The sequence below is a fragment of the Salvelinus sp. IW2-2015 genome, linkage group LG6.2, assembly GCF_002910315.2.
Source record: "Salvelinus sp. IW2-2015 linkage group LG6.2, ASM291031v2, whole genome shotgun sequence".
NCBI lineage: Eukaryota > Metazoa > Chordata > Actinopteri > Salmoniformes > Salmonidae > Salvelinus > Salvelinus sp. IW2-2015.
Genome location: NC_036846.1, coordinates 14,934,924 through 14,949,083, shown reverse-complemented (window position 1 = coordinate 14,949,083; position 14,160 = coordinate 14,934,924). Strand labels below are relative to the sequence as shown.

Genomic DNA, 14,160 nt, shown 5'->3' with positions numbered 1-14,160 from the left:
AGAAGGGCCTGGCTTTTCTATATGATGGGTTAAATGTGAACAATGTCTGTGTGTGTGTGAGAGTGTGTGTGTGTGCTCACATGCATGTACTCTATATCCCTCCTGTTACTGAATCATTGATTTGGGTGGCCCAGTGCTGAGGGCAGACAGAGATACTACAGTCAGTCATTAGAGAGACCTGCACAGTATCCCAGAGCACATGACAACAGCTGCCTTGTCTGCACAGGCAGAGGGAGGCTGAGATCACTCTCAGCCAGAGGAGAGGAGAAACAAGCAAAGCAAAACAGAAGGGAGGAACGCTCTCTTGCTCTGTTAAAGTGTTCCTCAATTTCACAAGCCTCCACAGAGCAAATAAAGCAGTGTGACTTTAGGCTGGGTGGGGCCACTCTAGACCAGCCTCAGACTGCAGGAGTTAGTAGAAGTAATTACCACTCCACTGTGGCTCACGTCACGTGACTGACGGTTGACTTGCTCCACACACTCCCTCCCTCAAACATGGCTGTCTGTTGTAGCGTGTCCTCAGCTCTATGTGCTGTAGGAGGAGGAGCTAGCTGAGAAAAGACAGCAGAAGACTGCTCTCCCTCTCCCAAAGTAACTAGCAGTCGCAATAACAACCAATTAGAGGCCTGCGGTCTGTTCAAAAGGGAGCGATGTTACAGAGCGTTGTATTGTGTAGAACAGATATGGCTGTCTGTCAGGTGGAATAGAGATTACCAACTGGGCAAAAAACAGTTGATATGACTGTCTGTTAGGTGGAATAGAGATTACCCACTGGGCAAAAACTGGTTGGAATCAATGTTGTTTTCATGTCATTTCGACCCCAAAAAATCTATCTGATGATGTTGAATCAACTTGGAAAACTGACTGGATTTGCAAAAAGTAATCAACGTACATTTTAACCTAAATGATTTTGTGTTGAATTCACGAATTCAACAATAAACTTGTTAGGCCTACCGTTTTATCTGCAATGTTCTGAACGTTTCACGAAATGTAATACACCCGTGTAACAAACGCACAGCTCCCAGCAGGCCATGCTTCCCTCCTCTTCGCTCTCCTCAGCTGAGCTCATTGTTGACCATGAAAGGAGGTAATTTAAGTCAATTGAATGACTAGGCAATGAGTCAGCCTGCATGTGGCAACCACGCAAACATTGTGGGAAACAAGAAAACCGACCAAGAACAAACTATTCTTATCGACCCCGGTTACTTGCTCGAATTACAAAATGTGAGATGTTCAATGTTCAAAAGAGGTGACGTTGTTATAGGGTGGTTGGAGAATGCTCCGATGGTTCTGGTATAACTATGTGATGGGCGGTAGTATTATGGGTGGTGCTGCATGCTCTAACACTCACTAGCCCTGTATCGAGAGTGTAAGATCATGGCCTCAATGCTGTCAGCTCAAGAGTCTCAGAATAGCTCCTGATCTAATGAGCGCTTTTGGGGTGGAAATGGGAGAAAGTTAGAGGGAAGACAGGGAGAGTGTGGAGTTCTTTCCTGCTTGGTGATAGTGGGGAAACTGACTAACACTGGCATTCCTGGCATTTCAGGGTGGATGGAGAGGATAGACAAGAGAGTGGGCATAAATCACACTTCTCTCTTCACTAAACACCGCAAAGTTTAGGAAAACTGACCCACTGCAGTCAATTACAACAGCTCATCATATCCCAGTGACGGAATATAGCCCTCTACTTGAGTAGTTCAGTCTCAGTCAGAGAGACAAACAGAAAGGCTTAACCTCAAATACATCTCTAGAGCATGGTCTCGTTCCCAGAAACTGCTAGCTATTAGCCTGGCAAAAGTGAAGCTACATTGAAGGTAAAAACAAAATATTGAACTGCAGTCTGTGCTCAGTGGGTAGCGTAGGCTCAATTTGGTAGGCATACCTTTCTATCTAGAAAGAAACTGATCGTGGACTATAGGAAAAGGAGGGCCAAACGGGCCCCCATTAACGTCGACGGGGCTGAAATGGAGCGGGTCGAGAGTTTCAAGTTCCTTGGTGTTCACATCACCAACGAACTATCATGGTCCAAACATACCAAGACAGTCGGGAAGAGCGAACGACAACACCTTTTGCCCCTCGGGAGACTGAAAAGATTTCACATGTGTCCCCAGATCCTCAAACAGTTCTACAGCTGCACCATCAAGAGCACCCTGACCGGTTGCATCACCGCCTGGTATGGCAACTGCTCAGCATCTGACCGTAAGGCGCTACAGAGGGTAGTGCGTATGGCCCAGTAGATCACTGGGGCCAATCTTCCTGATATTTAGGACCTATATATTAGGCGGTGTCAGAGGAAGGCCCCCCAAAACATTTGTTAGAGACTCCAGTCATAGACTGTTCTCTCTGCTACCTCACAGCAAGCGGTACCGGAGTGCCAAGTTTAGGACCAAACGGCTCCTTAACAGCTTCTACCCACAAGCCATAAGAAAATGAATCAAATGGCCACCTGGACAATTTACATTGACACTTTAGTTTATTTAGTAAATATTTTCTTTAACTGCATTGTTGGTTAAGGGCTTGCAAGAAAGCATTTCACGGTAAGGTCTACCTACACCTGTTGTATTAGGCGCATGTGACAAATACAATTTGCTTTGAAACCAAAGCAGCTACATTTTCATACACTACCAATCAAAGGTTTTAAAACACCTACTCATTCAAGGGTTTTTCTTTATTTGTACTATTATCTAAATTGCAGAATAATAGTGAAGAATTCATAACTATAAAATAACACATATGGAATCATGTAGTAACCAAACAAGTGTTAAACAAATCAAAATATATTTGAGATTCTTCAAATAGCCACCCTTTGCCTTGATGACAACTTTTCTGCAAAGAAACCACTACTAAAAGGTCACCAATAATAAGAAGAGACTTGCTTGTGCCAAGAAACACGAGCAATGGACCTCTTGGCATTCTCTCAATCAGCTTCATGAGGTTGTCACCTGGAATGCATTTCAATTAACAGGTGTGCCTTCTTAAAAGTTAATTTGCGGAATTTCTTTCCTTCTTAATGCGTTTGACCTTTTTAATGCGTTGTGTTGTGGCAAGGTAGGGCAAAACAGGTAGCCTAGTAATTAGAGCTTTGGACTGATAACCGAAAGGTTGCAAGATCGAATCTCTGAGCTGACAAGGTAAACATCTGTCATTCTGCCACTGAACAAGGCAGTTAACCCACTGTTCCTAGGCCGTAATTGAAAATAAGATTTTGTTCTTAACTGAATTGCCTACATATATATATAGATTTAAAAAATAAATAAAGACCACATCCATACTATGGCAGGAACAGCTAAGATAAGCAAAGAGAAATGACAGTCCATCATTACTTTAAGACATGAAGGTCAGTCAATACGGAAAATTACAAGAACTTTGAACATTTCTTCAAGTGCAGTCGCAAAAACCATAAAGCGCTATGATAAAACTGGCTCTCATGAGGACCGCCACAGGAATGGAAGACCCAGAGTTACCTCTGCTGCAGAGGATAAGTTCATTAGTTACCGGCTTCAGAAATTTCAGCCCAAATAAATGCTTCACAGAGTTCAAGTAACAGACACATCTCAACATAAACTGTTCAAAAGAGACTGTGTGAATCAGGCCTTCATGGTAAAATTACTGCAAAGAAACCACTCCTAAAGGACACCAATAAGAAGAAGAGACTTGCTTGGGCCAAGAAACACAAGCAATGGACATTAGACCGGTGGAAATCTGTCCTTTGGTCTGGAGTCCAAATTGGAGATTTTTGGTTCCAACTGCCGAGTCTTTGTGAGACGCTGTGAGGGTGAACGGATGATCTCTGCATGTGAATTTCCCACCGTAAATCATGGAGGAGGTGGTGTTATGGTGTGGGGATGCTTTGCTGGTGACAATGTCTGTGATTTATTTAGAATTCAAGGCACACTAAATCAGCATGGCTACCACAGCATTCTGCAGCGATACGTCATCCCATCTGGTTTGGGCTTAGTGGTACTCTCATTTGTTTTTCAACAGGATAATGACCCAACACACCTCCTGGCTGTGTAAGGGCTATTTTACCAAGAAGGAGAGTGATGGAGTGCTGCATCAGATGACCTGGCCTCCACAATTTTTTTCTTTCACCTTTATTTAACCAGGTAGGCCAGTTGAGAACAAGTTCTCATTTACAACTGCAACCTGGCCAAGATAAAGCAAAGCAGTGGGACACAAACAACAACATAGAGTTACACATGGAATAAACAAACATACAGTCAATAACACAATAGAAAAAAATCTATATACAGTGTGTGCAAATGAGGTAAGATTAGGGAGGTAAGGCAATAAATAGGCTATAGTGTCGAAGTAATTACAATTTAGCAATTAAACACAGGAGTGATAGATGTGCAGAAGATGAATGTGCAAGTAGAGATACTGGGGTGCAAAGGAGTAAAATAAATAAAATAACAATATGGGGATGAGGTAGTTGGATGGGCATTTGACAGATGAGCTATATACAGGTGCAATGATCTGTGAGCTGCTCTGACAGCTGATGCTTAAAGTTAGTGAGGGAGATATGAGTCTCCAGCTTCAGTGATTTTAGTCATTCATTCCTGTCATTGGCAGCAGAGAACTGGAAGGAAAGGCAGCCAAATGAGGAATAGGCTTTGGGGGTGACCAGTTAAATATACCTGCAGGAGCGCATGCTACGGGTGGGTGCTGCTATGGTGACCAGTGAGCTGAGATTTCTTTTATTAAACCTTTATTTAACTAGGCAAGTCAGTTAAGAACACATTCTTATTTTCAATGACGGCCTAGGAACGGTGGGTTAACTGCCTTGTTCAGGTTCATTTTTACCTTGTCAGCTCGGGGATTCGTTTTTGCAACCTTCAGGTTACTAGTCCAACGCTCTAACCACCTGCCTTATGTTGCACTCCATGAGGAGCCTGCATGGCAGGCTGACTACCTGTTACGCGAGGGCAGCAAGAAGCCAAGGTAAGTTGCTAGCTAGCGTTAAACTTATAAAAAACAATCAATCTTCACATCATCACTAGTTAACTACACATGGTTGATGATATTACTAGTTTATCTAGCGTGTCCTGCGTTGCATATAATCGATGCAGTGCCTGTTAATTTCTCATCGAATCACAGCCTACTTCGCCAACCGGGTGATGATTTAGCACTGTCGTTGCACCTAACCATAAACATCAATGTTTTAAAATCAATTCACAAGTATATATTTCTAAACCTGCATATTTAGTTAATATTGCCTGCTAACATGAATTTCTTATAATTAGGGAAATTGTGTCACTTCTCCTGCGTTCCGTGCAAACTGTCAGGGTATATGCAGCAGTTTGGGCCGCCTGGCTCGTTGCGAACTGTGTGAAGTCCATTTATTCCTAACAAAGACCGTAATTAATTTGCCAGAATTGTACATAATTATGACATAACATTGAAGGTTGTACAATGTAACAGCAATATTTAGACTTACGGATGCCACCCCTTAGATAAAATACGGAACGGTTCCGTATTTCACTGAAAGAATAAACGTTTTGTTTTCGAAATGATCGTTTCCGGATTCTACCATATTAATGACCAAAGGCTCGTATTTCTGTGTGTTATTATATTATAATTAAGTCTATGATTTGATAATTGATAGAGCAGTCTGACTGAGCGATGGTAGGCAGTAGCAGGCTCATAAGCATTCATTCAAACAGCACTTCCGTGCGTTTGCCAGCAGCTCTTCACAATGCTTCAAGCATTGAGCTGTTTATGACTTCAAGCCTATCAACTCCCGAGATTAGGCTGGTGTAACCGATGTGAAATGGCTAGCTAGTTAGCGGGGTGCACGCTAATAGCGTTTCAATCGGTGGCGTCACTCGCTCTGAGACTTGGAGTAGTTGTTCCCCTTGCTCGGCAAGAGCCGCGGCTTTTGTGGAGCGATGGGTAACGATGCTACGAGGGTGGCTGTATTTTATTTATTTATTTATTTTTAAATTCACCTTTATTTAACCAGGTAGGCTAGTTGAGAACAAGTTCTCATTTACAACTGCGACCTGGCCAAGATAAAGTTGTTGATGTGTTCCTGGTTCGAGCCAAGGTAGGGGCGAGGAGAGGGACGGAAGCGATACTGTTACACTGGCAATACTAAAGTGCCTATTAGAACATCCAATAGTCAAAGGTATATGAAATACAAATCGTATAGAGAGAAATAGTCCTATAATTCCTATAATAACTACAACCTAAAACTTCTTACCTGGGAATATTGAAGACTCATGTTAAAAGGAACCACCAGCTTTCATATGTTCTCATGTTCTGAGCAAGGAACTTAAACGTTTTTTACATGGCACATATTGCACTTTTACTTTCTTCTCCAACACTTTGTTTTTGCATTATTTAAACCAAATTGAACATGTTTCATTATTTATTTGAGGCTAAATTGATTTTATTGATGTATTATATTAAGTTAAAATAAGTGTTCATTCAGTATTGTTGTAATTGTCATTATTACAAATAAATAAATAAAAAATCGTCCGATTAATCGGTATTTTGTAAATGACATCGCCGAAGTCAAGGATCGGTAGGATAGTCAGTTTTACTAGGGTATGTTAGGCAGCATGAGTGAAAGATGGTTTGTTGCGAAATAGATTTAATTTGGGATTGGAGATGCTTAATGTGAGTCTGGAAGGAGAGTTTACAGTCTAACCAGACACCTAGGTATTTGTAGTTGTCCACATATTCTAAGTCAGAACCGTCCAGATTAGTTATGCTGGCACCCCCATAGAGACTGCCAGAGGTCCGGACAACAGGCCCTCCGATTTGACACACTGAACTCTATCTGAGAAGTAGTTGGWGAACCAGYRGAGGCAGTCATRTGAGAAACCAAGGCTGTTGAGTCTGCCAAMAAGAATGTGGTGATTGACAGAGTCGAAAGCCTTGGCCAGGTCGATGAATACGGCTGCAAGGTATTGTCTTTTATCGATGGCAGTTATGATATCGTTTAGGACCTTGAGCGTGGCTGAGGTGCACCCATGACCAGCTCGGAAACCAGATTGCATAGCGGAGAAGATACGGTGGGATTCGAAATGGTCAGTGATCTGTTTGTTAACTTGGCTTTCGAAGACCTTAGAAAGGCAGGGTAGGATAGACGTGGGTCTGTAACAGTTTGGGTCTAGAGTGTCTCCCCTTTGAAGAGGGGGATGACCATGGCAGCTTTCCAATCTTTGGGGATCTCAGACAATACGAACAAGTGGTTGAACAGGCTAGTAATAGGGGTTGCAACAATTGCGGCGGATCATTTTAGAAAGAGAGGGTCCAGATTGTCTAGCCCAGCTGATTTGTAGGGGTCCAGGTTTTGCAACTCTTTCAGAACAAGCTGTCTGGATTTGGGTGAAGGAGAAATGGGGGAGGTTTGGGAAAGTTGATGTGGGGGGGTGCCGGGCTGTTGACCAGGGTAGGGGTAGCCAGGTGGAAAGCATGGCCAGCCATAGAAAAATGCTTATTGAAATTCTCAATTATTGTGGATTTATCGGTGGTGACAGTGTTTTCTAGCCTCAGTGCAGTGGGCAGCTGGGGGAAGGGGCTCTTATTCTCTATGGACTTTACAGTGTCCCAGAACTTTTTGGAGTTTGTGCTACAGGATGCAAATTTCTGTTTGAAAAAGCTAGCCTTTGCTCTCCTAACTGCCTGAGTATATTGGTTCCTAACTTCCCTGAAAAGTTGCATATCGCGGGGGCTATTCGATGCTAATGCAGTACGCCACATGATGATTTTGTGCTGATCAAGGGCAGTCAGGTCTGGAGTGGACCAAGGGCTATATCTGTTCCTCGTTTTACATTTTTTGAATGGGGCATGCTTATTTAAGATGGTGAGGAAAGCACTTTTAAAGAATAACAAAGGCATCCTCTACTGACAGAATGAGGTCAATATCCTTCCAGGACACCTGGGCCAGGTCGATTAGAAAGGCCTGCTCGCTGAAGTGTTTTAGTGCCGTTTGACAGTGACGAGGGGTGGTCGTTTGACCGCGGACTCATTATGGACGCAGGCAATGACGCAGTGATCACTGAGATTCTGGTTGAAGACAGCTGAGGTGTATTTAGAGGGCAGGTTGGTCAGGATGATATCAATGAGGGTGCCCGTGTTTACAGATTTGGGGTTGTACCTGGTAGGTTCATTGATCATTTGTGTGAGATTGAGGGCATCTAGCTTAGATTGTAGGACGGCCGGGGTATTAAGCATGTCCCAGTTTAGGTCACCTAACAGTACGAGCTCTGAAGATAGATGGGGGGCAATCAATTCACATATGGTGTCCAGGGCACAGCTGGGGGCAGAAGGTGGTCTATAACAAGCGGGAACGGTGAGAGACTTGTTTCTGGAAAGGTGGATTTTTAGAAGTAGAAGCTCGAATTGTTTGAGCACAGACCTGGATAGTATGACAGAACTCTGCAGGCTGTCGCTGCAGTAGATTGCAACTCCGCCCCCTTTGGCAGTTCTCCAATCTCAACCAAATTGAGATGGTTTAGGATGAGTCGGACCGCAGAGTGAAGGAAAAGCAGCCAACAAGTGCTCAGCATATGTGGAAACTCCTTCAAGACTGTTGGAAAATCATTCCAGGTGAAGCTGGTTGAGAGAATGCCAAGAGTGTGCAAAGCTGTCATCAAGGCAAAGGGTGGCTATTTGAAGAATCTCAAACATTTAATATTTTGATTTGTTTGTTTAACAATTTTTTGGTTACTACATGATTCCATATGTGTTATTTCATAGTTTTGATGTCTTCACTATTATTCTACAATGTAGAAGATAGTAAAAATAAATAAAAACCTTGAATGAGTAGGTGTTCTAAAACTTTTGACTGGTAGTGTAGATCTGACCTGAGAGCAAAGCAAAATACCAATGTACAAGTTGTCAGAAAACCCCAGAAAAACCGAGGACAACACCACATTTTTGTGCTCATCAAGTGTGGTCAGCAGAGAAGTGCTGTTTTGCAGGAATCATCTGGGTTCCTGTTGGGGAAATGACTCAGTGGTATTAGGCTGATGTCAAGTCAATCCTGGAGCTCTGTGATAGCCAGTCCCGGGCCTGAGAGGATTCTGGCCTCATGCACATCAACAGGGACATAAAACACATGGTGTCAGCAGACCAGAGGCTAAGAAATGTACTTCATTTAACAACAACAGCAAAACCCTACTGAGGGAGACAATGAACTAACCACTCATCTGACATAAGTCACAGACAATTAAACATGCACAATTAAACATCAAGTCTTTTAGACATGCAAGTTGCTAAAAAGTTTTAAGACACCTCACACCATGTCCCATGTTAGCGGAACAAAGCATTGACAGCCTTCCAAGGCAAACTAGCCCAGTTGTTTGGGAATTATACATAGCAGAAAAGGTCACAGTCCTCCGCAATCAAGAGGCTGCTGCCTCGGCACCAGAGAACAGAGTGTACACAGACAATGTCCTTTCACCACCACAGCAACCTACAGCAGTGTGTGTAATAACTGGCAGTAGTATTCTCTGCTTTGCTCGGCACATGTTCATGCATGGGCCATGGTAGTGTACAATGCTCACAGTCCTGACATGTTTCAACTTTATCGGGGAATAGGAGGTTAGAAGTTGCCATACCGGGTGAGATATATGGCCAGAAATGAAGGCAGAGGACATAGGCATCCTCTAACAACGCCCAGCTTTACCTCTACCCGTATGTACATATCTACCTCAATTACCTCATACCCCAGCACATCGACTCATACTGGCACCCTGTGTATATAGCCAAGTTATCGTTACTCATTGTGTATTTATTCCTTGTGTTACTATTTTTCTATTATTTCTCAATTTTTCTCTCTGCATTGTTGGAAAGGGCCCGTAAGTAAGCACTTCACTGTTAGTTTACACCTGTTGTTTAGGAAGCATGTGACAAATACAATTTGATTTGACTTGATTTGAGCTGGCGAGTGCGGCCAGTAAAGCGAAACAACAAAACATGCCGCTATGTCTCAAATCAAATTAAATGTTATTGGTCATATACACATGGAAAGCAGATGTTATTGCGAGGGTAGCTTGTGCTTGTGCTTCTTGTGCTACTAGTTCCGACAGTGCAACAATATCTAACATGTAATCTGGACTGATATGTCTGAGTTCTACAGTGCTGCATTGAGAGTTACATTAACACACAGTTCTACAGTGCTGCATTGAGAGTTACATTAACACACAGTTCTATAGTGCTGCAATTGAGAGTTACATAACACACAGTTCTACAGTGCTGCATTGAGAGTTACATTAACAACACAGTTCTACAGTGCTGCATTGAGAGTTACATTAACACACAGTTCTACAGTGCTGCATTGAGAGTTACATTAACACACAGTTCTACAGTGCTGTTACTGTTCGGTATGCCTGACGTTTGGGATATGGGATTGATTACTCTGTTCTGTATGAGTCAGTTGAGTTTGATATTAAACAACATCGAGTTGATAATGCAGCCGTCATTCTAAACAAAACACCTGCATCCAAACCAACAGTGATGTCTGTCTGTTGTAGTAATGCACAGGGAGGTGGGCTGGTGTGCTACGGCCAAATGAAGATGGAGAGAAAAAGGTCACCTCCAGTACAGGGCTTTCAGTGGGAGAGATGGAATTTAATCTGATCTCTCGTAAACCTTGTACTATTCCACTGCAGCCCCAGGCTCTGAGTGAGAGAAGGGCTAATATGGACAAGGTCGCAGGCAGCAGCACCCTCACAGACAGCTGCTGCTAGTGCTAACTTTCTAAGGCCAACCCTGAAGAGCTATAGGATCCTGTGGTGTGTGGCAATACAGACTGGTGCTGCTAGTGCTAACTCGCTAAGGTTAAATCTGAAGAGCTATAGCATTCTGTGGTGTGTGGCAACACAGACTGGTGCTGCTAGTGCTAACTCGCTAAGGTTAAATCTGAAGAGCTATAGCTAGCCCTCTGGTGTGACAACACAGCTCATAGTGCTACCTCACAGCGCATAGAGCCACATGAGTACCATGATCATTTGCATGGTAATTTACCATGTTTTTTAAGCAGACAGATCAGCTGTGTGTGTAGAGTCTAGAGCATGATAATCTAATTTATTGATCATAGATTACCAAAATTCACATGACTTCTGCATTGAGTCTTCATACGGATGTGAGAGTTAAATCATTCAAATCTAGGAATGTTTTTTTTGTATTACTAATTGTAGCTTACTTGTAGCCTACACAAGTATCCTGATGCTTTGGAAATATATTGACACACACACCTCCCTATCATGGCAGAGCATACCATGCATGAGGACAGAGAGAAGAGGGAGTAGAAAACTGAAAATAGAGGCACAAAATATAATTGAGAGAAGAGAAACAAACAGCAGCCACAAACTGACCTGTGAAGCTTGCGCTGACAGGAAATGCATCACTGGGTTTCAGCGACTTCCTGTCTGTTAAACCACATTCAGTAGAAAACCTCTCTCAGTGCAAGAGTCAAATGTTATTTTGCACAACTACCCCTCCTTGCTTCTAACTAACTCAGTGGGTCTTTGACGTTTTTCTACCCTTCCTCTGTGGCCTTACATAGTCCAAAACTCAGGAACTGTGGGGTCTGAAATTATTGACAACCTTGATAAAGATGAGCAATAATGACTGTATAAAATAAATAATCTTTTATGCTATATTGTATACAACATTTTGGGGGGGAAATTATATTATTTTCTAATACAATTGCTCAGAGAAAGAGATATTGTTTAACAAGTAATACATTTTTTCTTAAAGATTCCTATGAATAAAGTAGTCAAAAGTTTAGTATTTGTTCCCATATTCCGAGCACAAAATGATTACAGCAAACGTGTGATGCTACAAACTTTTGGATGCATTTTCAGTTCGTTTTGGTTGTGTTTAAGATAATTTTATGCCCAATAGAAATGAAATGGTAAATAATGTATTGTGTCATTTGTATTGTGTCATCCACTTCTACATTAATGTGGATGTTACCAGGACTATGGATAATCCTGAATAAATCGTGAATAATGATGAGTGAGGGTCAAAGATCATACCCCCAAGACATTCTAACCTCTCACCATTACAATAACGGGATGTTAGCATGTCTTTGGGGTATGATCTTTGACCCTCTGTAATTTTCCCACTCATCTTTATTCATGATTCATTCAGGATTATTTCGTTTATACAGTCCTTATTGCTCATCTTTATCAATAATTTCAGACCCCACTCTATGTACACTACCGTTCAAAAGTTTGGGGTCACTTATAAATGTCCTTGTTTTTGTAAGAAAAGCTATTTTTTTGTCCATTAAAATAACATCAAATTGATCAGAAATACAGTGTAGACATTGTTAATGTTGTAAATGACGATTGTAGCTGGAAACGGCTGATTTTTAATGGAATATCTACATAGCTGTACAGAGGCCCATTATCAGCAACCATCACTCCTGTGTTCCAATGGCACGTTGTGTTAGCTAATCCAAGTTGATCATTTTAAAAGGCTAATTGATCATTAGAAAACCCTTTTGCAATTATGTTAGCACAGCTGAAAACTGTTGTACTGATTAAAGAAGCAATAAAACTGGCCTTCTTTAGACTAGTTGAGTATCTGGAGCATCAGAATTTGTGGGTTTGATTACAGGCTCAAAATGGCCAGAAACAAAGACCTTTCTTCTGAAACTCGTCAGTCTATTCTTGTTCTGAGAAATGAAGGCTATTCCATGTGAGAAATTGCCAAGAAACTGAAGATCTTGTACAACGCTGTGTCCTACTCCTTTCACAGAACATTGCAAACTGGCACTAACCAGAATATAAAGAGGAGTGGGAGGCCCTGGTGCACAACTGAGCAAGAGGACAAGTACATTAGAGTGTCTAGTTTGAGAAACAGACGCCTCACAAGTCCTCAACTGGCAGCTTCATTAAATAGTACCCGCAAAACACCAGTCTCAACGTCAACAGTGAAGATGCGACCCCCCGGGATGCTGGCCTTTTAGGCAGAGTTGCAAAGAAAAAGCCATATCTCAGACTGGTCAATAAAAAGAAAAGATTAAAATGGGCAAAATAACACAGACACTGGACAGAGATATGGCTTTTTCTTTGAAACTCTGCCTAGAATGCCAGTATCCCGGAGTCGCCTCTTCACTGTTGACGTTGAGACTGGTGTTTTGCAGGAAATTTCTAAGTGACCCCAAACTTTTGAACGGTAGTGTATTAAAAATGCTCGTATTCAATTGTAAATATGAAAAACAGTGTGATTGCACAGCGTGACAGTGAGCCTCTTCTTGTTAACCTAGATATGCTATACATGCCCTTCCAAAACTCACACTTACATCTAACATATAGACACACACAGAAACCTGACTAGGTAACCCCTTTCCGTTCCTTCCTTCCCCATGTGTTCGTGAGCAAGGTGTTGCCACCCACCAAATATAGCCCCTTTTACACTGGTTTTACGCCAATTCTAAGAAGAACCAAGCTCCTGTCACTATGTTCTGCCAGTAAAGCATTGGTCAAACATAATATTTTCTATCTTACCTGAGGTAAATAGCCCACCGTCCAAACCATGGATTCTGAATGATAGTCATGGTGTGGTCTTGAGAACATTTTTCAGAACTATCCCCACCACCAGCAATCTGTTTCTATTATGTGGCAACAGGCCACACGCCACAGATAGGAAGAGCCATTTGACTTGTGAAAACAGGACAGGAAATTGCAGAAAGGGGCAAATAAATACATCTGCCCCCATATATCTCGAGTAAAGCTAGCAGCTACATGAGTGCTACAAGAGGCTACTCATTCAAATGTAAATTCGGCCATTTTACCTGTTCACGGAATAGCAAGAATGATTAGAATCCAGAAACTGGAAAGGCGCCTATTGGTCATCTGTGATCAAAAACACAGAATGATATTGAAGAGCAGCGATGCAAATCTCACATGGGAGATGGTTGTTTGTTCATCATCATTGACCCCATCTCCAACCTGGTTCATGCACACTGAGGTGAAATTATTAGCTATTAACGGGATCCAGTTGTGAACTAACATGCTTGCAAAATGTGGGTGTAGACGGATGACTCTGTTGTTGAAGAATCTTTACATTTGTCCTTGGTCCAAGAATTAGTTCCCTGCTTCTCGAGGCACGTCAAAAGAAAGTTTGAGGTTTATGTATGATGTTAATTGTATATCTAATGGTTTTGACATATGTCATGTGAGCCTGGGTGGT

At 42.2% G+C, this 14,160-nt stretch overlaps 1 protein-coding gene across 1 annotated transcript in view; it reads right to left on the bottom strand.

Annotated features, from left to right (window-relative positions):
- elf1 (E74-like ETS transcription factor 1) overlaps positions 1 to 13,576 on the bottom strand; it is a 45,954-nt gene extending 32,378 nt beyond the window's left edge. The window contains 1 exon segment of the mRNA XM_070444253.1: positions 13,476 to 13,576. The gene's annotated coding sequence lies outside the window, so the exon portion shown is untranslated.
- Between the last annotated feature and the right edge of the window lie 584 nt (positions 13,577 to 14,160).